Source organism: Musca domestica, unplaced genomic scaffold (genome assembly GCF_030504385.1).
Source record: "Musca domestica strain aabys unplaced genomic scaffold, Musca_domestica.polishedcontigs.V.1.1 14, whole genome shotgun sequence".
Classification (NCBI taxonomy): Eukaryota; Metazoa; Arthropoda; class Insecta; order Diptera; family Muscidae; genus Musca; species Musca domestica.
The window spans coordinates 9,023,357-9,050,497 of NW_026712192.1; the positions used below are offsets into that span (position 1 = coordinate 9,023,357).

Sequence of the window (27,141 nt, forward strand, 5' to 3'; positions counted from 1 at the left end):
GCGCATAAAATTAAAAGGTATAGCGAAGCGCACCGGGTTCAGCTAGTATATTATAAAATAAAAATTCTCTTTTTTTGTGACCATGTAGTATTTTTTTAATTTAATATTATAATTCTAAATTTTTACACAATTTTGCACTTAGTTTATGATGCACTAAATCAGCACCTTTTTTGCTGACATAATTTATTGGCTAAATCGATTGCAATATGCAAGCAAAACTAAAGCATTATCAGATAAATGCATAAAAAGGTGGCATGTGCCACACTGCTGCTGTTCCACTTTGAAGTTGTAAATTAAATAAAAAAACCTCACCATATAAATGTTGTCACATTAACATTGCTGTAAGTTCCAAATAAAAAACCCATCCAAACATTTGGCAAACCCCGAATTTTGTTACCAACATTCATGCGAATAACTGCCAGAGGCCCGTCATGAAGAAGGGCATAAATTGTCATTAAACATTTATAATGACCCATAAACGGTGGCAATTTAATTAAAATCATGCGAATTTGAGAATGCACTTACAAGTGCGGAACATCTTTGGAATCCCGCTTTTTATTTTATTTGGAAGAAATTTCGTTTTGTTTTTTCTTTTCTTCTTTTTTGGTGCTCACCTTGGTTGAATGACCAACAGGAGGGATAGCACCTGTTTCTGATGTAATTTAAGGCAAAACTTAACATCACCTTATATTTGCCGACAGCAATGTCGTGCCAACAATAGTTTCGGCAGCAACCGTGTATTGGGGTTTCCATGGTTGCATGTAAATGTCGTCCCTGTTTATGTTCCGTGCCCATGTCCATGTCCAAGCGTATTTTCAGTTGTAAAACCTATCGCACTGTCGTTGAGCCTTCGTTCTAATTGCCGTTTATCTCTGTTTAGATTAACGTTGTTCCAGTCAATGTTTGTTGTCCTAACTGATATGGGCAGGTTAAAGTGTTAGTGTCAAACAAAATGATGTTCATGACGAGATGTGTAATGTTGTAAGGGGAAGGGAGAATGGTTTCACAAAGTTGACTAAAAGGTAAGGTGAACGAGATTAAGAATGTAAACGGACCGGAGATATATTTTTTTTTAGAATCTGGCAAATATACCCAGGAACGTGACCTGCAAATAGAATTTCTGTAATAGTAAAAGTAACCCCACTTTTTGGAAAATTTGAGATAAAAATTTCTGGAAATCCTTATATTTTAGGCACGTAGTAGGCGATATTTCTGATAACAGTACTATGAGAAAGTTGTCAAAAGAAGAAATATTCTGCACAAAATTTTACTTTAAAACTCAGAATAAATCATATATCTAAATATAACAGTTTTTTTATGAAAATTACATTCAAAATGTAAGTACAGGGTTGCCCATATTCGACGGACCCAACTGGCAACGCCATAACTTTTGACAGAGATGTCACATCGCTTAATGACATACCGCGTTTTAAGCGTCAGTCCAAGCAGATTTTTACCATGAACCAATACACGCCACGCGATCGCTCTGAAATAGTTGAAATTTATAAGAAGTCAATTGTGAAAACTCAACGTGCTTTTAAAACAAGTGCGCCTTTTAAGAACACCATTAAGCGTTTATACGAAAAATTTTTCAGTGGTAAGTCTCTTTCTAATCCGAAGAGGCTATATAAAAGTCGGCCAAGGCGATCAGCCGAGAATATCGCTGCCGTTCGAGCCAGTGTTGAGAGGTCCCCAAGAACATCCCAAAAACGCCGTTCTCAGCAGTTGGGCATGACTCGGTGCACTTTACAACAGATTGGTTTGCATTTGTTCCCGTACAAAATTCAATTGACGCAAAGAATGTTGCCTGCGGACAAGCCTCGTCGATTGGAATGGGCCCAAAGAGTCATCGAAATGGCCGAAGATGACGAGCAATTTTGGAACAAAATTATCATATCCGATGAAGCCCATTTCACATTGAATGGGACCGTAAATAAGCAAAATTGCCGTTGTTACGCCGCTGAAAATCCTCAGGAGATTCAAGAAGAGCCTCTTCATGACGAAAAAGTCACAGTTTGGTGCGGCGTTAGTGCGAAAACGGTCATTGGGCCGTTTTTCTTCCAAAATGAAAATGGCCATGCTGTTATCATCAATCAGGAGCGTTATCGCGACATGATGACCAATTTTGTGATGCCAATTATTCGTCGAAAGCGTATGAAGCAGTTCTGGTTTCAACAAGACGGCGCTCCACCGCACACAAGTCGCATAACAATCGATTTTCTGAAAAATTTGTTTCCGGGCCGTTTGATGTCGAAAAGTTGTTATTTGGACTGGCCACCGCGGTCGCCCGATTTGACGCCGCCTGACTTCTTCTTGTGGAGATATTTGAAGTTAAAGGTTTACGTTAGCAAGCCAAGGACCGTAGAAGAGCTCAAGAAATAGCAGTTATTCCGGCCGAAATGTTGGCAAAAACGATGCAGCAAAAAGGGCACAATACGTCATCAACGCCAGAGGCGGCCATTTGAGAGATATCATATTCAAAAATTGATGTAAACAAATCTACTTGGCATGTAATCTGTTTGTCTAGCTGGCTGGTGCGCACGATAACTCTCGAAAGGAAGCATCCGATTCGGTCCAAACTTGGTACATTGTAATATTATTACCAAACTTAGATCGAGTTCGGAGATGGACAATATCTGTAAACTCAAAACCCAAAAGTTCGAAATTTTGAAAAAATATGTTTTCTGCATAGAAAGAGAAAACATAATCCGATTAAAATCCTGTATTTGCGCCAGTGCTTACCCACAAAAGACCGAAATTAAAAAAAAAAAAAAAACAAGTTAAAAAACAACAAGTTCGCTCGGGCCAAACTTTGAATACCCTCCACTATTTGAAACGAATTTGGAAAACATATTCCGAATTTTCTCCAACTATGTAAATCCTATATTTGCGTCAGTGCTCACCCACAAATGGCCAAACTTTGAGTACCCTCCACCATTTAGAACGAATTTGGAAATTTTCAAAAAATAAAATCCTTAAAAAATTCTTTTCAAATTTTAGAAATACCGAATATAACCGTTTAATTGGGGTCTATACGACGTGGACCTACATAGGCATTGTTTGTCATCAGCTATTTCCATATTCAAATTCGAAACTTAAAATAAAGGGTGAATAATGTAGCAAAAATCATCAAAATATCGTATATAGGGAGGTACCGTTTTATCGGAGCTGTGCGAAGACCTGGACTAGCATAGACAATTTTCTGTCACAGGCTGTAGCATCCATTACGAACTTCAAATACGACATATCAAACAATTTCAGTGGGTCAAAATACCGTCAAAATGCCGAATGTAGGGAATATAGGTAATTTGAAAAAAATCCGGTGAACCATAACGCTAAAATCATCAAAAAACCGAATATAGGCAGGTACCGTTATATGGGGGGTATACGAAGACGTGGACCTGTACAGACAATTTTCTGTCTTAGCCTGTAGTATTAATTACTAACTTCAAATACCAATTTTTAAACAATTCCGGTTAATAATGTCGCAAAAATCATCAAAATACCGAACATAGGCAGGTACCGTTATATGGGGGCTATACGAAGACGTGAACCTGCACAGACTTTTTTCTGTATAAGGCTGTAGTATCAATTTCGAACTTCAAATACCAAATTTGAAACAATTCCGGTGAATGATGTCGGTAAGATCATCAAAATACCGAATATCGGGAGGTAACGGAACAAATTAAAACCACTTTTGAATTGTTTGGAAAATTTTCCATTAGAAAATTTAATTTGGAATTTGGCAGAGTGTCGTGCCGAGAAAAGTAGAGATATTAAGGATTTTCGTACCAGTAGACAATTGGGAGGTTTTCAAGAGTTTTTTGATGGAAGGCCCTTCATAGGTCACATAAAGACAAAGGAGTTTCAGATAGGTTTCTATGGATATGATAAAAATATGGAGACGATAAAAATATGGTCCTCTTGAGGGCTTTTGTGAATAGAAAACATTTTCGAGGTCTGTCAAAGATTGAATGAGAGCTTTGATGGATTCTTGAGCTTCAAAAGTTTTCTTTAGATATTTTCAAAAACTTTGGAATCGGTAGAAGGTCCTCTAAAAAAAGAGAGAACGCCTTCTCGAATTCTTTCAAAAAGATTTCTTTAAATGAAATATTTGTAAACCCTAATTAAAAAAAAAATATTACAAGAGCTTTAATCAATAGAAAATGAAAGCTCTTCAAATAACTTTCAAAAATTGGGGTCTGAAAAATGCCAACCTAAAGAAATCTTGTGGAAGCTCAAGAGTCCATAGAAGATCACATTAGGGTCTTGAATCTTTGAAAGATCTGGAGAAGGTTTTCTGATGATAAAAGAACTCTAGGAGGCGATGAGTCTATAGAAGATCTCCAGAAGGTCTACTGGATGTAGAGGACTATCTAAAGCTCTTTTAGTTATAAATGGCGTTTAGAGATCCTTCCACCTATTTCAAAGACTTTAGAAAACTTTTGAAAGCTCAAACTTTTATAGAAGCTCTCATGAAGGCCTTCAATCTGCGAAGGAACTGGAGTATGTTTTCTATTCATAGAAAAGCCCCAGAGGGCGATCTATCAATAGATCAAAAGATCAAGGATTGAAAACCAAAACGATTATAAAATCCGAAATAAACATCTGATTCTCTTTATATTTCACACATTCCATTATTCGTACTTACACCAGATCTGATGCGAAGATGGAATGTATCGCTCCATTTCATCTGGTACCTCCCCCACAAAGGGTCAACATTTGGAATATCCATGAAACTCATAAAACGCCAAATTCTGCTACTTTTTAACTTGTTTCAAAGAATTTACATGTTCCAGAACTTAAATCCGACTCTCTAAATAGTTCCCCTCTTATTTCATTCATGTTGAATTTTAAGATTTCGCCATAATCTTTTGTTTACAATGTCTATGCTGATGTTATTATTAGATTCATAATTCCTTCCGACTAACAAGAATTGCCTCAGAGTTCATTGAGGAAACAAATGACAAAAGGCGTAACCACTCAGAGCTATGATAATGGCAGTCATATATTTTGAAGTTGTAAAAGTGGAGAATAAATACGATATGCATTCACCATGCCACCTTATTGTTTGGAAAGTCGATTTATTTGCGTCGCGCCAGTCAGCCACGGTGCCAGCTTGAAGAGGCTTGAAGTTGGCTGAACTAGTTCATTGTGCTACGGCGAACTGCGTAAACCAAATTAAGACTTTCTGCTTTTATTTCGATTTTCTGTTCGCCGTTCACAGTAACGTTGCCCTGAATATTGGGAAGCGTTTTGTGTATTGACTAGGTTTGGCACTTGATTTGGCCAACAAGTGCTTCGCACTTTTTAGCCATATGGCGTTCAGGTGTGCTGTTGTTGTTGTTGTTCTTATTCCTGTGGTTTATAGGTTTTATTCCTGCGAAATGATGCGATGTTGTTGTGTAGCGATTGCGATTAATGAGTTGCACTTAAAATAAATCGTGCCATAGTTTAAGAAAATCCACCAAAGTCTACAAACAAATACAACAACAGCAAGTGCTATAAGAACAACAACAACACGTTGGCATTGCAGGAGATTTAGAATGATTTTTCATTTAATACCAATTTGCACCTTGCAGCATAACTAGGAAAAGCTACGATAATCGTGTCGACGATATGGAGGTATTGGTATGGGGCCTTTTTAGGGCCTATCTTTGGTGAAAGAATACCGAAAAATTGATAGTAGAGATGTAATGGAGATTGATAACGATTTCCTTAACAATTATGTTCAGATATCGGAGATATAGCAAAATTTATACATATTCCAAAAAGTAGACCGATATGACCCATTTTCTGTAACAATGATTATGGGTATAATTCAAACACTTCTATAAAATTTTAAAGCTCTATTCAAAATATTGCGAAATATATATCCAAATATAGGGGTAGCATTATATATGGTCAAAACTATAATAGAGCCATAACAACAGAACTCCTTTGGGGTTTTAATCTACAAATGAGTACAATCAAGTCCACTTGTTCGATATTCGATTTTCTTGTAATTTTACCCATACCAATACTTATACCCTACAACACTATGTGTTGGGGGTATTAAAAGTTTGATTGGGCTATACATTATATAACACCTCGAAATATTGGTATCCCACATAAGAAAGTATATATGAATCTTCCTATCTCGCAGAGCTGAGTCGATCTAGCTATGTATGTCCGTCCGTCCGTCTGTCCGTCTGTCCGCCTGTCCATGTTAATTTGCAATCACTCTATAGGTCGCAATTATGGTCCAATCCTCACGACATTTAGAATGGAGATGCGGTTAAGGTATAGAATAGAACCCTATTGTTTTTGGAGATGATGGCATAATATTTAGGGGTTGAAATGGACCAAAAACAGAATATTTTCCTGATTTTTCAGCTACCCTACAGGTCGCCATTATAGACCAATCGACGAGTAATTTAGCATGAGGCTAGAGTTTAGGGCTATTTTGTTTGGTCATCGGACAATATCAGGCGGGTAAAATAGCCCATAACTTTTATATAAAAAATCAGAACATTTCCATTAAATCGCGAAAATTTTTAATTTTGCCGAAATAATAAATGCACAAAAATTTCACTCCTGACCGTTACATTGATGCTCATATCCGACATATCGCATATGAAGCAAAATATCTACAATTTCATATAAAATGAAGTGGATTTTAGTTAGACCGCTTATAACTCAAGAACGGCTGGACCGATTCTGACAATTCTTACAAATTTGGTATGTCTTCTTGCCAGAAAAGGATAAAAAATAAGAAAATCGCGTGAAAATATGTCAATAAATAAGTGAATATTTTTTATATTTTTGTCAGATTTTTTTATCGCATGCGATTTTTTCATATTTAACTTAGAATATTAAATTTTACGTTTGGTTATATTTGTTCACCTTATAACAATATGTTTTTGTATTCAAGTCGAAATTATCATCCGATTCTCTAGAAATGTAGCATGTGGATAGAATTAGGGTTAGAATTGAAGCCTGTTGTTTTTCAAGATATATATTTAGACACGTAAAACAAGTAAACAAGCTGTAAGTTCGACCGGGCCGTATATTAGGGTCTATACGACGACGTGGAATCGCATAGGCAACTTTTGTCATAAGCTGTCACAATATTCGAAATTTGAAAAAAATCTGTTTATAATGTAGCTAAAATCATCAAAATACCGAATATAGGGAGGTACCATGGGGGTTATAAACGTGGACCTGTACTGGCAAAGTTCTGGCATAGGCTGTATCCATTACGAACTTCAAATACAAAATTTGAAAAAATTCCGGTAAATAATGTCGCTAATATCATCAAAATATCGAATATCGGCGGGTAGCTTTACATGAGGGCTATACGAGGACGTGGACCTACATGGTTTATTTTCTGTCTTGTGCTGAAGTATCTATTACGAACTTCAAATACCAAATTTGAAACAATTCCGGTGAATTATGTCGCTAAAATCATCAAAATACCGAATATCGGGAGGTACCGTTATATGGGGGCTATACAAAGGCGTGGACCTACATGGCCCATTTTCTGTCATATTTTGTAGTATCCATTACGAACTTTAAATTCCTATTTTGAAACAATTCCGGTGAATAGTGTCGCTAAAATCATCAAAATAACGCATATCGGGAGGTACCGTTTTATGGCGGCTATACGAAGGCGTGGACCTACATGGCGCATTTTCAATACCAAAAGTCCTGCAGACATAATACACATTTGAGTAAATTTTTATCAACTTACTTCATTTTGTTCGGAAGCTAGAGCGATTTCCACAGACAGATGGGCATTGCTAAATCGACATAGAATTGTATGCTGATCAAGAATATATATATACTTTGTGGGGTCTAAAATGTATATTTCGAGGCGTTACAAACGAACGTGGAGGGTATAAAAAAATAAAAAATTTCCTGATTTTGTAGAGACTCTACAGGTCACAATTAAAAACTAATCGACACGGATATTTATATAATATTTAGTTAGGTCCGATTCGAAAAAATATTTTGACATACAATGGAAACAGAAATTTCTTTTCTTTAGTGGCTTATAGTAAAATTTGATGTAAAACATTTTTACCTTTCAAGTCATCCTTCTTCTGGAGATTTTTGCACAAACTCACACAAAGTACGGCTTTAAGCCTAAAATGTGTTAAGAATATCAGATTTATATCGTTGACGTCTTCTAGGACCTATATTAGATTTTTTGTGGAATATTCAGACTTGCTACGATTCCGTTTAAAGGGGGATTTTAACCATAATTCAAAAAGGACCAAAAATACCCCTTTTTTAGTTTCGTATCTGAATTCTTTTTGACTGTAGCGTGATTACAACAGACGGTCAGACGGAAGGATGGACTGAGCTAAATCGTCTTAGTTGTTGGGTCAAAAATTTCCGAGTTCCATAAGTTATTTAGTACGAAATAGCAATCTTGTGGAGTGCATATTAAGCGTGTGAGGACTTTAAACCCCAAATCGGATAAAGCTTATATGGGAGCTATAGCTATTTTTGAATCGATTTTCCAAATTTTATGTGCTTGCTTTTAGACCAAATTCGGTCGGATGTGCCAAATAACATCAGTAATCTAAAAAAAATCAGAATTTTATCTCTATCCCTTAACCCAATACCAAATATAGTACCATCCAGGACCTTTCCGTACAATTATAGTACACATTTACGGAACTACCTCCATAAGCCCAGGCTACACATGAACAGCGATCCTAATGCTAAATTTCAGATTCAAAGCACTATCTGTTCATCCAATATAAATTTGTACCATATATAGTACAATTCAGGAACTGTTCGTACACTTGTAGTACACATTTTAACCCCTTTTTCACAAACCTATCACCAACGGGGGCCCAAACATAAAATTTCAAAATTCCAGCGTCATCCGTTCGTCTTAAACCAAACTGTTTAAAATGAAGTACCATTTAGTACTTATTTGTATGTATTTCCATAACGACATTAAAATCTCAACCCAGATTTCAAGCTGTATAATACCTAAGTTCATAATACAAAATTTGGTACAATTTTGTACCTTTCGTAAGCATTTCCTTGCCCAACTCTTTATCTTTATCCTACGTACCAGAAGAGACCCCAATATTAATTTTAAATTTCCAGATCAATCCGTTCAACCCAAACCAAATTGTACCGAATTTAGTACCATTTTGCACAGTTGTTATACTTAGTACACAAAAACACCTTCATAATTGTTGTACCAAATGCCTAGATTTTAGCTGTATACTGGCAAACTTAGCTACCCTCTTACTTGTTTTCTTCTTTCCTTTTCATAAGCTATACAAGAAAAGAATATCGTAAATCGGTATCAAAGCAGACCTACTGTTTTTTGCATCTTGCGTTTGAGGCCCCCACATTAGAGAAAACCTCAAGATATTTTTCCAAACATTGCCGCACAATCCTACGAGCTTGCCAATAAGCAGTGACATACGTTTTAAAAATACGTTTCATTTTTCAGTTGTATGAACAAAAAGTCAAACCAAGCAGCACCAATTTACCGGATTGAGAATTTCTCTTGGCGAAAATACTGATCCTTTTTCTTCTACTTCTTCCGCGAAAGAACCCATTCCAGTGTTATTGAGTTTAGCAAGTGGTGCGTGGTGTGGTACTTAAATGAGTGATTGCGTGTACAAGTGCTACGTACAAGTGACTTACGTATAAATCGGGCAGGAGTTACATGAGTGGGTTCATGTTAAAGGCTTTTAGGCCATATTTGTGATTCCAGTTAATAGCTAGAGCGCAACTAACACACACACTCACACAGAGACACTTGGTCGGGTAAGTAAATTCTTTGCAGACCCACATATTGAATGTTTTTGTTGTGATTAAGTACCAGTGATTTGTTTAATGGTGCATGAATCGGTTGCGGATTAGTTGCAGCGAATAAAAACGGTGGCATATAACATTCATACAGCTAAGTTTGCTGCGCCAACAATAACAGCATGATGTTGCGTGGAACAACAACATACCACAATGCTCGAGCTTGAACAACACCGAGCTCGCTGATGATTAGTGGACAATAGTTGCGGCAGAATGTGTAGTAGTAAGTTGTTGAGTACCATTTTGTTTTTGATTTCGAAAAGCAATTATTTGGTTCTGCTGTAATTAAGAGCCGTTTTGATATTTTCGACATTTCGAACGCATTTCAATGAGAGCAGATCTCAATTCTCCAATACCGTTTATTTTGACATTAATTTCAAATATCCACTAACAAGACAGGAATTCACAAAGTGCCGGAGGTCAATTCTGAGCCAAGGATACAGTGTTTCAAATCACGAAATTCTTTGCCTAAATGTTGTTAAATACTTCTTTTTTTTGTGAAAGTATCAAAGAAACACGCTATATATGTACGAAAAGTACTGAAAAGTACCATTTCGAGCAAAAAAAATTGGAATGGGAATAGGAATCAAGGTTGAGGAGTAGAGTCTATGTAAGGAAGTAGTTTTGAAAGTGTGTACTCATGAAATAAACAAGTACTAAACGGTACTAAAGATAGTACAATTTCAATTTGGAGGAACGGATTTGAGTTGGAATCCTGAAATTTGAAATTAACATTATCGGCGGGATGCAGGTTTGGAATATGGAGGAAGTTTTCCAAATTTGTGCAGGAAGAGAACTAGATGGTACTAAATTTGGTATTTGGAGGAACGGATTTGAGTTGGAATCCTGAAATTTGAAATTAACATTATCGGCGGGATGCAGGTTTGGAATATGGAGGAAGTTTTCCAAATTTGTGCAGGAAGAGAACTAGATGGTACTAAATTTGGTACAATTTCGATTTGGGTGAACCTATAGAGCTGTAATTTTGAAGCTGGAATTTTGTTGTGAGCTTACTACTGCATTCCAGGGCAGATAAATATAGTTTTGGAAATTTGTACTTATATGTACTAAATAACGTACAATTTGTATTTGGGCGAACCAACAGGGGTGGAATTCTAGAATTTGGTATTGTACTGTGGGAGTGTAGAATAACAACAACAACAAATTGTGCATTTTGCGTACTAAAAAGGCCTCATCGATCCGTTACGCGATTGGCTAAGTCGAGCTAACCGGATGGAGAAGATGATAAAATTCTAAAAAGTCAAACCTACTCTTGTTACCACCTATTGTTTAATATTCCTTTTGAAAAAAATGAAGTTCGCTGCGGACAGGATTCGAACCTGTGCGGGTAGAACCCAATGGATTTCAAGTCCATCTCCTTAACCACTCGGACACCGCAGCTGATGATCAAAGGGTTACACAAATACGAGAGCCTTTTCAACCCTTAAAGAAGCACTTGATAAAAATACAAAAAAGTGTGCGTCGGCCGGGAATCGAACCCGGATCAACTGCTTGGAAGGCAACTATGCTGACCATTACACCACCGACGCCCTTGTACATAAGTATGTTCACATAGTTGAGGAAAAAATATATATGTAGTGGTCGAATCGTTCAAAATACTAACGATAGGAAACCTGGATTTAGGCCACATTAGCTAGAACCCGTAATCTAAATACTGAATTTTTAACAATTCTTTTAGAAAATGTGGTTTAAATCGTCAAAATGCCGAATAACAGAAGGCACCTTTATTTGGAAGCTATAAAAAACGTGACCAATATGGCATGTTCGCTTGACCTGTCTATTGATAAAATACACATATGTGTAAAATTTTAGCTTTCTACCTCTGTTCGAAAGGAAGTGTGTTTGCAACAGATAGACGAAGGCATCACTGATTTGTCAAAGGAATATATAGGAAATATATGGGATAAGTCGATGTGAGAGAGAGAGAGAGAGAGAGAGAGAGAGAGAGAGAGAGAAAGAGGGAGACTTTAGTCAATGACTGAGAGATAGTACAACGTTCTCTGATTTACAAAAAATCGGTAAAATTAGACTGCTTAAAATTTCGGCAATTATCGAAAATTTTCGGCCAAAATTTGTCGTCCTACCGTTAGCAATAGTGTTGCCAACTTTAATTCTGACTTATCACTCATAATTTTGCAAATAAATTTTACCGATAATTGTCGTTTACTCAAAAAAAAAAAAAAGAAAAAAAAAAATAGGTTAGAGAATTCCACTACTGGATAATTACTCGTAGCCGCAGCACGGGAAGTATTGAGACACGGATAAGTACTCTACGCTTTTTAAAGGATTAAGGGATGGTTCTTCAAAGCTACTTGCTGTTAAACAGTAGACAATAGGGAGAAACACATTGCAGAGACCTTAATAAGTACTCAAATACTACTACTACAAGTATACTCAAATGTACCGTTGCGGGGGTCTTAATAAGTACCCAGGCAGACTGCAGAAAAATCAAGGCTACGGTTGCAAGAGGCCTTAAAAAGTACTCAAGCAGACTACACGGGTATTCAAAAGTACGGCTGCGAGAGATCTTAAAAAATTACTCGAGCAGACTTCAAGGATATTAAAAGGTTCTGTTGTGAGGAACCTTCATAAGTACGCAAGCAGACTACAAGGATATTCAAATCTACAGTTGACTGAGACCTTAGTAAGTACTTAATCAGACTATAAGGATATTCAAGGATACGGTTGCAAGATATCGTAATAATTACTAATGCAGACTACAAGGATATTCGCAGGAACCGTTGGAAGATTCCTTAAAAAGTATTTAATCTGACTGCAAGGATATTCAAGGCTACGGTTGCAAGAGACCTTAATAAGTACTCAAGTAAAAAGGATATTCAAAGATAGTAAAATGAGACATTGGATTTGCAAAGGATGTCGTAGGACTCCCACAGGATAGGTCAGGGAAGGGTAATTCAAAACTATGGTTGCAAGGAACCTTAATAGGTGCTCAACAGACTACAATGATATTCAAAGCTACGGTTTCAAGCGACCCTAGTACTTACTAGGACGGACGGCAGACTACAAGGATATTGAAGGCTACGATTGCAAACTATCTTAGTAAGTGCCCGAGCAGACTACAAGGATATTCCAGGCTTCGGTTGCAAGATACCTTTATAAGTACTCATGCAGGTTACAGGGATATTCAAGGAAAAGGACATACAGGACTTACAAAGGATGTTGATGGACTTCCACAGGATTTCTTAAGGAAGAATACAGAATATGCAGGATGTCTTCAAGATATGCAAGGGTGTTCTAGGATGCCCAAGGATCCTATTGAGGGTTGTACTACTTACAGGGCTCACTGGTCTGGTGTTGACTTTCCCGATCCTGCCACCAGGATTTCAGTGGAGTAAAGTGAACCTTTTTATACCTTTCACCATAGTATGGAGGGCATATTAACATTGTCATTCCGTTTGTAACACCTCGAAATATACATTTTAAACCCCACAAAGTACATTTATTCTTGATCAGCATAAAATTCTATATCGATTTAATCCGTCTGTCTGTCTGTCTATCCGTCTGTGGAAATCACTCTAGTTCCCGAACGAAATGAAGTAGGGTAATACAATTTTACTCAAATGTATATTATGACTGCAGGACTTTTGGCATTGAAAATGGGCCATATAGGTCCACGTTTTGGTATAGCCCTTATATAATGGTACCTCCCTTTTTTCGGTATTTTGGTGATTTAAGCGACATTACTCACCGGAAATGTTTCAAATTTGGTATTTGAAGTTCGTAATGGATGGTACAGCCTATGACAGAAAACTGTACGCCTTCGTATAGCCCCCATATAAAGGCACCTTCTGATATTCGGAATTTTGATGATTTTAGCATTGTTCACCGCATTTGTTTCTAATTTGGTATTCGAAGTTCGTAGTGGATACTACAGCCTATGACAAAAAATCGTCTATCCAGGCACCTCCCGATATTCGGTACTTTGATGATTTTAGCGACATTATTCACCAGAATTGTTTCAAATTTAGTATTTGAAGTTCGTAACGGATACTACAACCTAAGACAGAATTTTGTAAGTGCGGGTGCACGTCATCGTATAGCCCCATATAACGGTACCTTTCGATATTCGGTATTTTTATGATTTTAGCGACATTATTCACCAGAATTTTTTCAAATTTAGTATTTGAAGTTCGTAACGGATACTACAGCGTAGTACAAAAAATTATCTAAGCAGGTCCACCATTTGGTATATGCCCCATATAATTGAACCTTCATATTTTCAGTATTTTGGTGATTTTAGCGTCATTGCTCACTGGAATTGTTTCAAATTTGGTTTTTGAATTCGTAATGGATACTACAGGTCCGCAGGTATAGTCCCTTATAATTGTACCACCCTATTTTCGGTATTTAGGTGATTTTAGCGACATTATTCACCGATTTTTTTTTCAAGTTTCGCATTTGGATATTGTAATGGCTTAGGACAAAATTGCCTATGCAGATCCACGTCGTCGTAGAGATCCTAATATAATTTCTATGTTCGGGATTTTTAAGATTTAAACAACAATTTTAACAATTTTTTGGAAATTTTCAAATTTGTTCGAAATGGTGAAGGATAAAAAAGTTCGGCCCGGTTCGGAACTTACAGCTTTTTTTACCGGTTTTACCAAAATGTGGTTATCACTACAGCATTTGGTGCTCATCACCGTCAATGGTGGATACTGCTGTGTTGTTGTGATAACGGTTCGACTGAAATAGGTATTAGTGGCCGACGCCAAAACAAGTTCTAAAACGGGGTTAACGGATTTTATTTTTTTGAAAATTGCCAAATTTATTCCAAATGGTGGATGATATTAAAAGTTCAGCCCGGACGAACTTACAACTTTTTTACATGTTTTACCAAAATTTGGTTATCACAACAGTACAGGGTTGCCCATATTCGACGGGTTGCCCATATTCCATGGGCCCATTCCAATCGACGAGGCTTGTCCGCAGACAACATTCTTTGCGTCAATTGAATTTTGTACGGGAACAAATGCAAATCAATGCGAATAATCCGTTGTAAAGTGGACCGAGCTATGCCCAACTGCTGAGAACGGCGTTTTTGGGATGTTCTTGGGGACCTTTCAACACTGGCTCGTACGGCAGCGATATTCTCGGCCGATCGCCTTGGTCGACTTTTATAAGGCCTCTTCGGATTAGAAAGAGCCTTACCAGTCGAAAATTTTTCGTATAAACGCTTAATGGTGTTCTTAGAAGGCGCACTTCTCACATTTTTTAATGTTTTAAAAGCACGATGTGACATCTCTGTCAAAAGTTATGGCGTTGCCAGATGGGTCCGTCGAATATGGGCAACCCTGTATATGGTGCTCAATGCCGTCAATGGTGGTGAGCGGTGTATTCTGCTGTGTTATTGTGATAACGGTTCGACAGAAATAGGTATTAATGACCGACTGCCAAAACAAGTTCTAAATCGGGGTTCGAAAGTTAGAGCAACCACAATTCAAATTACCGTTTGATACCCGAGGATACAATGATTTTCCACGCTATTTATCGAGAGAACGAAAGTTGCTCTCACATTCTTCTCTTTTGCTATGATAGTAACTTCACATTTCCGGACTGCAGATCCCTGTCGAAGTTGGTTCAAATATGTTGCTTGATTTTTTGGGTTCTTAACACCACTGTGCCTCGTTGACGATTAATGAAAGTTGATTTGTTACAAAATACCGATATCCTGCGTTCTTATGTTTATTCTTTTCATTTCTTTACAAGCACTAACTTAATTAACATGTTACCTATTCCGAGCATGTCTCCATTCAATTGCCACCAGAGGCTATTTTGCCAGTTACTGGATTTGCTATATCTCTCAATTACAGCTGCATCTGCTGGAAAAGTGTCTTTAATCTTTGGAGTTTTTCTCCACATTCTGATCTGATAAAGCAATAACATGATTTTCTTAAAGAAATAAAATAAAAGTCTTCGTATCTTCATGTGGTGTGTGTGTGTGTGTGTGTGCGTTTGTTGTTACAGAGCCATCCATGGTCATAATAAAGTGATCTGGGTTCACTTTAAGTTGGTTTAACATTACACCATGCGTTTGCAGTGGACTGACTTGGTCGGTCGGTCGCTGGTTGGTGTGCTTGTTGGTCTGCTGATCAATTTGTTTTTGACATATTTTCCTATTGACAGCGCCTTAATGGATTAACATTTGTTTATGTCATGTTTGGCTGTGTAACCCCTTTCCAAGTGGCCATCCAACAACTAAACAACCAGTTCGGGGCAACTAGTTACCCAGCTAACTGGCATGCCACCACTCGCATAAGTTCGACAGTATGTATGCATGTATGTGAGTTTGTGGCTTGCACATTAAAGCGACAACATTATGACTTTATGTGGCCAAATGTCTTAATATTTGCTGCTGATTTGGTTGGTTGGTTGGTTGGTTGGTCATATGCATTCGGATGCATCTACGTTTAAGACATGAATGGCGTCAGCGTTATTTTTATTTCTGGTCCACAAATGCGTTGAGTTGTTGATGGTTTAATCTTGTCTTCGTCGTTCGTTGATATCCAGGATAAATTGTTTAAATCGTTTATTTGACAATGCAAATAAATTTGTTTATGAATTGAATAGAAATACCAAATAAAAAGAGATACACAGAAAAATAGGAATGGGGGAGGGGAGATTTGGAAACGATGGTTCTCATAACGGCAGTATTGATGACTATTACATGTATGTGTTGGAATATTGTAAGTTGGATTTGGCCAAAAATTATGTAACACCTCGAAATATTGGTTCCCGACATAAGAAACTGTATATGGATCTTCCTATGTCGCCGAGCTGAGTTGATCTAGCTATGTAAGTTCGTCAGTCCATGCTAATATATAATCACACTACAGGTCACAAGTATGGCCCGATCGTCACAAAATTAAAAATGCAGGTGGGAATAGGGTCGGAATAGAAGTCTATTGCTTTTGGAGATGATCGCAAAATATTTAAGGATTGAAATGGACAAAAAACAGACAAAATCCTGATTTTGCTGTTGCTCTACAAGCCACAATTATAAACCAATCGACGTGGAATTTTGCATGATGTTAGAGTATAGGGCTGTCATTGGATAATATTTAGCGGGTAATATCATGTCAATTTTTTTTTTGTTTTTTATGTCAACGAAATTTTTCACTAAACCGCGAATATTTTTAATCCCGGCGAAATCACAAATACATTGAAATGTGTTTTTTTGATCATTACAGTGATATATATCCAAGATATAGGATATATAGCAAAACGGGTACAATATATATGTAATAAAATAGATCTTAGCTATTCCTCTTATAAGTCAGCACCGCTGGACTTATTTTCACAATTCACATCGATTCGGAATAGTATCTTGAAAGAGAAATTACATATGATTGTATTCAAATTCTAGTTTTTACGCCAATACTAGGTGTTTGGGTGTGAAGATTGGACAATATCGGCATACACCTCAAAGGGCTGACATTTTTAATAATAATCATCATAACTCTTATGAAATGTGAAATAAGAGACCGATTGTCCCTAAATTTCGCACATCCCAATGTTTTTTACAAACTCTATATCTGGTATATAGAAAGGATATGTAATAATATTGGAATTTCCGAAATATAATTCAAATGAATCGAAATACAAATAGAATTTTAAAATTAAATTAAAATGTTTCGAATTACATCTGAACAAGCTATAAATAATCTGTCGGTTTTGCCGACAGACGTATACCCTCAGCCAATGTCCGATAATTAAACCAGTAAAGAAAGTCCTAAAGTCGGGCGATTATGATACCCTACACCACTTTGCTAATTTAGTAGAGCTCCACATAACAATTAAAAGTTTTTATGGGAGAATTCATTCATACACGCTATGATTATATTTTAAAGTTCAAAGGAAAGGAATATGGTAGCTGAACCGATCTCGATAAAATTTGGCAAAGATATTTCTGAGCTGTATTTGATATATATCCCTGAATATCGTTGGTACGGAGTGCATATTACGGCTGTGGGCAACAAACATTACAAATCGGATAACTAATATATATGGGAGCTGAGCTATATCTGAACTGATCTTCACCAAATTTGACATACTAGCTTCTAGACTCAATTCGGTCATAAGTGTCGAATTCCATCACATTTGGGCAAATATAAGACGTTTGGTGCACAATAAAATGTAAGCCGGACGACGTTATATATGGGAGCTATGTCCAAATCTGAACAGATCTCGATAAAATTTAGCAAATGTATTTTTGAGCTGAGCTGCGACGTGCCAGGTTTGGATTATATTAGTAACTTCCTTCACTTTACATGAAATTTATGATAATTTTCAGAAAATGTTAACATGTGCGTGAGGTACCAGATATAGTCGACCGAAGTAATCCATTTTCATGTCTCATTAATACAAAATATTGGTATTTTTAAACGTTTTGGTTATTCAAAACTTTGACCCTTTGCGGAGATGGTACCAAAAGAAATGGTCCAATCTCTTTTTATAACAGATCCTGTGTTGATATCAATATTCCTATGTGCCAAGTCTCATTAGAATTGGATATTAATTTCCTGATTTATGAGCTTAATGGACATTCAAAATTTCGACCTTTTGTGGGGGATGTACCAGAAGGAGTGGACCGATGTATTCCATCTTGGCACCAGACAATCGGACTTTTAAATCACATTTTATGAGAGTTGTAATTATTCGAAATTTTGACCCTTTGTGGGTCAGGTACCTGTGGACCGATATTGTCCATTTTCATACCTGACCTAGCATTGATGAAAATATTAGGATTCGCAAAAAGTTAAACCAAAATTGGATTATCGTCTATCTTTCTGTGCAAAAATATTTTTTTGAAAACTTCGACCTTTTGTGGGGGGTGGTACTAGAAAGAGTGGACCGATGTATTCCATCTTAGCACCAGACCTTTTTATTGGGATGTGCAATAAATTATTTGAAAACTTTGACATTTTGTGTGGGAGGTACCAGAAGGAGTGGACCGATATTGCCTATCTCCGAACTTGATTTAAATTTGACAATAATATTACCATGTACCAACTTTGGATCAAATCGGATACCTCCTTCGAGAGTTATTGTGCACACATCCAGCCAGACAGACAAACAGACGGACGGACATCGCTAGATCGACTCCAAATGTCCTGAAACGAATTTTGTTCAAAGAGACCTAGGGTCTAAAACCGTTATTTCGATGAGACACGTTTAGACCGTATCAAATGATATATACCCTCTGTAGCCATATGACTGAGGGTATAAATAGGTGTAGTTACCACTTAATATGTGGCCCTTTTGGGGGCCAAATAGCTAATCAGTCCAAATGACCTGAATTTTGGCATATCCGACCGAATTTAGTCTAGAAGCAAGTACATTAAATCGGTTCAGATATAGCTATAGCTCTCATCTGTTTTGGTGTTTAAGTCCCTCACATTCGTAACATGAATTCGACAACAATGATATTTGGTACTAGTTATCATATGCAGCCCAGAAAAACTTCTGGCAAATGTTATCAAGATCGGTTCAGATTTGGATATAGGTCCCTTATATATCTTCAACCTATTTCGGGTTAATTGTGCGCCAAATAACCAATATCAGGCCAAAAGTCCTGAATGTTGCTGTGTCTGACCGTATGCAGTCTAGAAGCAAGTACATCGAATTCAGGGAAAATCGATTCAGATATAGCTATAGCTTCCATATATATGTTTCATCCGATTTTTGTGTTTAAGTCTCCCATTCGACAACAATGATATTTGGAAAGCTCGGAAATACCTTTGCAAATTTTATCAAGATTGGTTCAGATTTGGATATAGCTTCCATATATATCCTTAATCCGACTTAAAGTTTATTGTGCAAATAATGGCTAATATCAGCCTAAGTGGAGTGAATTTCCGCACGTTTGGTTGAACTCGCCTCCGATATATATTTTTTTAATATAATCCTTCTCGAAGGGATATCTTGTGGTAGTGATAGCAATGTTATTTGGTATAAAAGACAAAAAAACAAAAAATGTCTCCGTTAAATTTAGTGAAAATCGATTCATAATTGGATATCCCCTCCATACATTAGTTGCCTTTGAAACCACATTGTAACTGCTCTAAAGTCAAATGTTGATAGGTTGTATGATCTACTTCAAATAAATCCTTTGGTTATGGGAGCTCCACTATATATGCATAGTGGTGTATCATATAGTCGCCCGCCCGACTTCTGACTTTTCTTTACTGGTTTTTAGACTAATAAGATGGATAAGCTGTGGTACCCTCAGTTACCTTATTCTCATATAAAAACCAGTAAAGGAAGCCTTAAAGTCGGTCGGGGCCGACTTTATGATACCCTACACCACTTTGCTAATTTAGTAGAGCTCCACATAACAATTAAAAGTTTTTATGGGAGAATTCCATCATACACGCTATGATAATATTTATAATTTAAAGTTCAAGGGACTAAATATGCCGAAGCATTTGTATCTTTTAAATTCGGACTTGTATGGCCCATTTGGTGCAAAATTAATTTGAAATCAGATAAAAATATATATGGGAGCTATATCCAAATCTGAACCGATCTCGATAAAATTTGGCAAAGATATTTCTGAGCTGTATTTGATATATTTCCCTGAATATCGTTGTAACGGAGTGCATATTAGGGCTGTGGGTAACAAATATAACAAATCGGACGAATAATATATATGGAAGCTATAGATATATCTGAACCGATCTTCACCAAATTTGACATACTAGCTTCTAGACTCAATTCGGTCGTAAGTGCCAAATTCCATCCGATTTGGACAAATATTAGACGTTTGGTGCACAATAAATGGTAAATCGGACGAAGTTATATATGGGAGCTATATCCAAATCTGAACCGATCTCAATAAAATTCAGCAAAGGTATTTCTGAGCTGTATTTGATATATTTCCCCAAATATTGTTGTTGCAGAGTGCATATTACGGCGGCGGTGGACAAAAATAACAAATCGAATGAACAATATATATGGGAGCTATAGCTATATCTGAACCGATTTCGATCAAATTTGACATACATATTTTCAGGCATAATTTGGGTGTATGTGCAAAATTCCATACAATTCGGGCTGATATTACACGTTTGGTGCACAATAAAAAACAAATCGGACGAAGATATATATGGGAGCTATATCTAAATTTTGACCGATTATCTCCAATTTAAATTGGGTTCGTCCTTGTGCCAAACAAATGATATGTGCAAAATTTCATCTGGATCGGGCAATAAATGCGACCTGTACTTTGTTTACAAAAATACATGGACAGACGGACGGACGGACATGCATAAATCGACTCAGAATGTGATTCTATGCAGATCATCAAAAGGAACTATGGGTCTATCTCGTTTCCTTCTGCCTGTTACAAACAAATGCACAAAGACATAATACCCTGACCACCTTGTGGTGTAGGGTATAAATACAATGTGTGAAATTTCAATCAAATTGGACACTCATTTCCTTCCTATGAGGTATTTGATTTTGGTTTGAAAAATTCGAACGTTTGTGAGAGAGAAATACCAGAATGAAGATACGGAAAATACGCATGTGGCCAATTTGATATAAATGTAACGATGTGTGAAGATTCAACCGAACCGTTGTTTCTCATATTTCAAAATTTTGAGTTGGGTTCGTCCGAAATACAAAACCTTCCTACATATTTATTCTAAGAAAATTTATTTCAACTCTATTGCCAAATAATGCAACCCACTTCAAATGATCGCCATAGAAAATGTTTTTTGCCAACATTATTCCCATAAACATTATCATTGATTTGATTTTGCTGATCATCAGATCTGCTGGATTTTATATCAGTACATGAGATAACACCATCGCAACATGTTATCTCCACACATGTGCTGTGCCAAAACATATTCACGAATATTAGATCAAGGCACCTTCAGACATGACCTTTCTGCACCTTTTGTTTCACTTGTTTGGGTTGTTGTCACCCAACAACAACAACAACGGCCATGATGTCCTCCTGTCCGGGGCGATGTTGTCAAGCGACGAACAGCTAACATTTTAACATTCTTCTAATAGCCAAAAATTAAACTAAAGAGAGGGGTCGTCGGATGACAAGATGTACGCCGAGGCATGTGCAGCCCCAATACCGGAGGACAGCCCAAAGATGTCTCAACAATTTTCGTGTGGAAAACATTTAAATTTAAATTACATTTTCGTGCTACCCCAAAAAGATGTTGCAATAAAATTTCAACAAAACAAGTGAATTCCTTGTAGTTGTTGCTTCTGCTGCCAGGAATTACAAACGGACCTGTCGCAATTGATACCCGTTGCTGGCAGGCACATCTTCTTCCTCTTCTAGTGTTGCCTTGGGTCCGAAGCCAACAAGCTAGGGAAATTTATCCAAAACAAAAATAAAGTTTTCTTATGGCCGGAATGTTATTGTAGTTATTGTTGTCGTTGTAGGTGGAGGAGAAGATGCTGCTACTGCTGGCAACAGCACCCAGACATAGCCTCCTGGCCTTAGGCACACAACTACTTTGTGACATTGTTGACCGTTTTGTTGGCGCTTGTCGCTGTTGTGTTTGGGGCCATAATTTTTGTATTAGTAACAACCGAGGTGACGACGGCTTGGAGTACGAATGGCGAGTCCTATGGCGGGGAGCACAACAATGACACCTTCTTTCGGCCAAATGAAAAAAAGGCAAGGAAATGCTTGCTCCTTAATTCAGAGCCGCTCTATACTCATTGCTAGCAAGTTAATATCGCGTAAGTGGGACCATACAAAACAAAAACAACAGCAATTACATCTATTCGAACTTGTTGCAATGGACGACAAAGTGTTTTGGTGTAATTTGAGATTGTTGTTCATTGCCCATTGTTGTTGTTGCTGTTGCATTTCAACTTCAACATTTAAATGTGGCATGTGGCAACAAGTACTTGTTGCAATTCTTTAACTTGTCGTAATTTTCGCAAATTGTTGTTGTTGTTTTTTTTTATGTATAACTATTAACCTTACGATTGTTGTTGCAACAGAATGATTTTTACGCATGACATTCTAATGTGTAATGTGACATTGCAACATCTACTTTGGCGTCATTTTGGTTGGTTGGTTGGTTGGTTGTTTGGTGACATCTTTTGGCCTGGACTTTTGATGTTAGGAAAACGCACAATGGCATTCCGGAATAGGAAAAGGAAATACAATATAATTTTTCAAACTATTAGACAAAAGGTTTGTAACCCCTCTAAAATGTTTGTTCCAGACCCACTATTTACTATATCGATCTTCCTATTTCGACGAGCTGGGTTGGTCTAACTTTGTGTGTCATTGTCCATTTGTATTTGTAACCACAGTTATGATCCGATTCCACAAATTTAGCATGAAGTAAGGGGTTCGGACCACATTCTTATTGAAGATGTTAGCAATATATTTCGGGGTTGAAATGGACCAAAAAAAGAAATGTCTCCCGATTTTCTGTCGCTCTAGAGACCTCAATTATAGACTAATCGACGTGGAATGATGTTGGAGATGTTAGGGCACGGCAAAATGGATTTTAAAGGATCACAGGGAAATGTGTGAAAGTATTGATACTATGATTCAAGGCCGAATATTTTTAAGCTGTAAGTTATTTCCCCATAAAATTACACAAACTTAATGGGGACATTTCAGACCATAGTTGCTGATTTCGTTGACGCTTGCGCCTTTTTATACCCTCCACCATATGTACAATATACCCTCCATATATTAATTTCGTCATTCCGTCATCATGGAAATAATAATTTTAGACCTAACAAAGTATGTATATTCTGATCAGTGTAAAATTCTAAGACGACTTAGCCCTTTTGAACCGTCCATCTGTTGTAATCACGGTAGAGTCAAATCGAATTAATATACAAAGCTAAAATTTTAGTCTTTTCTCTGCAGGCAGGAGAAGTTCGAAGATGTACTATATCGGTTCACGATATGGAATAGCCCCCGTACAATGCTACCCCTCGATATTCGGTATTTTGATGATTGTAAGCAAATGTTTAAATGTAATTGTCTGAAAATCCACATTAGATCTTTTTTCTAAGTCCTTTACTCCTTGGAAAAGAATTACCCATATAGGTCCGTATCGTATAGTTCCCATACAACGTTAATCCCCGATATTTGGTATTTTGATGATTTTAACGATATTTGTATCGGATTTGTTTCAATTTTCGTATCTGAAGCTCTAATGGGTACTAAAACGTATGACGGAAAACTGTCTATGTAAATCCACGTCATCATATGGTTTTTTTAAGGAAATTCGAACTTTAAGGTTACAAAAGGTACTAAAATGGTACTGAGCTTCAAAAATGGTTCCATTTGGTTTTACGTTAACGGATAGAGTAAACAACTTGAAATATGAAAACTTTATAATCTCAGTTGGAAGGAATGTTGTATATATGAAGGTTGCTTTGGAAAGCGGAACTAATGTGCGAACTATATTAAATTGTACTAAATTTGAAATAGTTTGGTTTTGGAGTGAACAGGTGAAGCTGGATTCTGAAATTTTGTGTAAGGGTTCTTGTTGGTGGTAGATTTGTGATAAAGAGGTGGTTACGGAAGTGTGTACTACAAGGGCACGAAAAGTACTAAATGATACTACATTTGGTACAATTTGGTTTTGGGGAGAATTTAGTGCTTGATATGTGATATTTGGTATGAGGGTCGTTGTTCATGTGTAACCTGGACATATGGAGATGGTTTCAGATATATGTACTATAATTGTAGGAAAAGTTTTGAATGGTACTATATTTGGTATTGGATGAAAGGATAGACCTTGAATCTGGAGATTTGATATTGAAATCTCTCTTGGTATCGAGGATTAAGATATGGAGGTGGTTTTGAAAATGTGTGCAATAATTGTGCGAAAAGCACTAAATAGTACCAAGTCTGGTATTGGTCGTATGCATAGAGCTGACATTGACATTGTTCGTGTGAGTGGTCGAAAAGTACTAAATTTGTTATTGGGTGAAAGAATTTGGTTGAAATACTCGATACTCGCTCATAGGATTGAGATATGGAGGTGATTTTGGAAATATGTACTATAACTGTACGAAAAGTACTGGATGGTGCTAATTTTGGTATCGAGGTAAAGGAATACAGACAAAATTCTGAAATTTGATATAGATGTCATTGTTGGTTTTTGTGTTTGAATTTGGTTTTGGATTTGCGTGCTATACAGGGTGAGATAAAAATACTGCAAAAAGCCAAACGCCATAATTTTTGCATTTTTTTTTTTAATTTTATTGAATGAAAGCAAAAAATACCATCAAATTTTAGAATGTGTTTAGATTTGTTCGAATTGGTCATCTTTGACCGTCACATGCTGCCCGAATGTTGCTATGCTATATTTTGGTCCATTCCCGGCGAAGCGCTTGCTTGAGGTGATCGACACTTTGGTATTTTTTAGTGCCAACCTTGCTTTCCAAAATACTCCAGACACAATAGTCCAACGGATTGGTATCCGGAGATTTTGGTGGCCGTTGTTCGCTGGAAATGAAGTGAGGAACCTCATTTTGTAACCATTCTTTGTGCTGAGTGCGGTGGTGCTGAGTCCTGTTGGAATGTCCAAGGTCTGCGGCCAATATGTCTGCGCGCCCAAGGTTTTAATACACACTCCACAATATTTTTGCAAAAATATTCGGCATTTATTCCGATGCCACGGTCGATTAATACAAGCGGAGAGCGATCATCGGCTGTTATGGCGGCCCACACCATCACCATGGCCGGCGTTTGAGTTCTTGTGGCCAACCGAAGGTGCACATTTTCAGCTGACCTCTTTGGCAAGTAAACACCACCATTTTATTTGCTTACAAACTGCTGGACAACGAATGTTATCCCATCGGAGAAAATTAAATTCGGCAGTTCACCAAGCGGAGTAACTCTTTTGCTCATTTGAGTCTATTTCCTTTCTGTTGAAGAGTAAGTTCTTACACTTTTTGGAATTTCAATGGCTTTACCCCGAGCTCATTTTTCAATATTTGTCGAATCGAATATTACGATATGTTCCCTCACGAGCCTTTTTTCGGCCACTGCGAGACGCGGGTTTCGATCAAGTCGTTTCTTTACTTTTCGAACCATTTCTGCTGATGTTCCTGTTTTCTTCCGTCCATTTCCTTGACGTCGGGCTACGCTACAAGTATCAGGGTAACTAGCGATAGTACGACACACAAAAGATTTACTGGAGTGATCTAACGATAGCCACTTGTGGTTTTCCAGCCAAATATAAAGAAAACATACTATCACGCTTTAAATTCCATCACGAATTACTTTTTTTCTGGAAAATTCTCACCCAAATGCTTTTGTACGCCTGTAAACAGTAAAATGATCTGTCACTGGAATAATTTTAACAGCTGTAGGACGAGTGGCTTAGAAATGACAGCAGTCTTAAATTGTTTGCAGTTTTTTCATCTCACCCTGTATAAATGTTCGAAAAGTACTAAGTGGTTCTAAATTGGGTATTGGGTGAAGTGATAGAGCTGGTATCCTGAAATTTGATATGGTTGAAGTGGGGTTTGGATATGCGTACCATGATTGTTCAAGAAGTATTAAATGATACTTTTGATGTCTAGGATGGAGAGATGTAGATTGTTTTGGATATGTGTACTGAAAAGTACAAAATGGTGCATAATTTGGTATTGAGTGAAGATATAGAACTGAAATTCAATATAAATGCGTCCTATATTTTTGAGAAAAGTCCTATATTATTGCGTAAAATGGTTCTAAATTTTGGTATTGGGTGAAGAAATAGAGCTGAAATCCTGAAATTCGATATAGATGCCACTGTTGGTGTCTGTAGTTAAGATATGAATGTGGTTTTGTAAATGTGCACTAAAATTGTTCGAAAAGTACTAAATAGTACCAAGTTTGGTATTGGACGAAGGGATGGAGCTGGAATTTTGAAATTTGATATGGATGTCATTCTTTGTGTCTGTGGTTGATGATAATTTTGGAAGTAGAACTGAAATTTGATAGAGATGCTACTATTGGTGTCTGTAGTTAAGATATGGAGATGGTCTTGGAGATATGTACTATAATTGTTCAAAAAGTATTAAGTGCTACTAAATTGGGTATTGGAATAAGGTTAGACCTGGAATTTGAATAATTGTTCATGTCTAGATTGGAGAGATGCAAATTGCATACTAAATGTTACTAAATTTGGCATTGGGTAAAGGGATAGAGCATAAATCCTGAAATTTGATGTAGTTGTCTCTGTGGTTATTATATTGAAGTGGTCTTGGAAATGTGTACTATAATTCAAATTGTTCGAAAATTTCTACATTTGGTGTTGAGTAAATTTA

The 27,141-nt window shown here is 37.0% G+C and overlaps 2 non-coding genes across 2 annotated transcripts; both read right to left on the minus strand.

Moving 5' to 3' along the window:
- Window positions 1-11,144: 11,144 nt before the first annotated feature.
- Window positions 11,145-11,226, minus strand: TRNAS-UGA (transfer RNA serine (anticodon UGA)). The gene has a single exon. It is a non-coding gene; the product is annotated as a tRNA-Ser (tRNA).
- Window positions 11,227-11,303: 77 nt separating this feature from the next.
- On the minus strand, window positions 11,304-11,375 carry TRNAG-UCC (transfer RNA glycine (anticodon UCC)). Its single transcript has one exon. It is a non-coding gene; the product is annotated as a tRNA-Gly (tRNA).
- Between the last annotated feature and the right edge of the window lie 15,766 nt (window positions 11,376-27,141).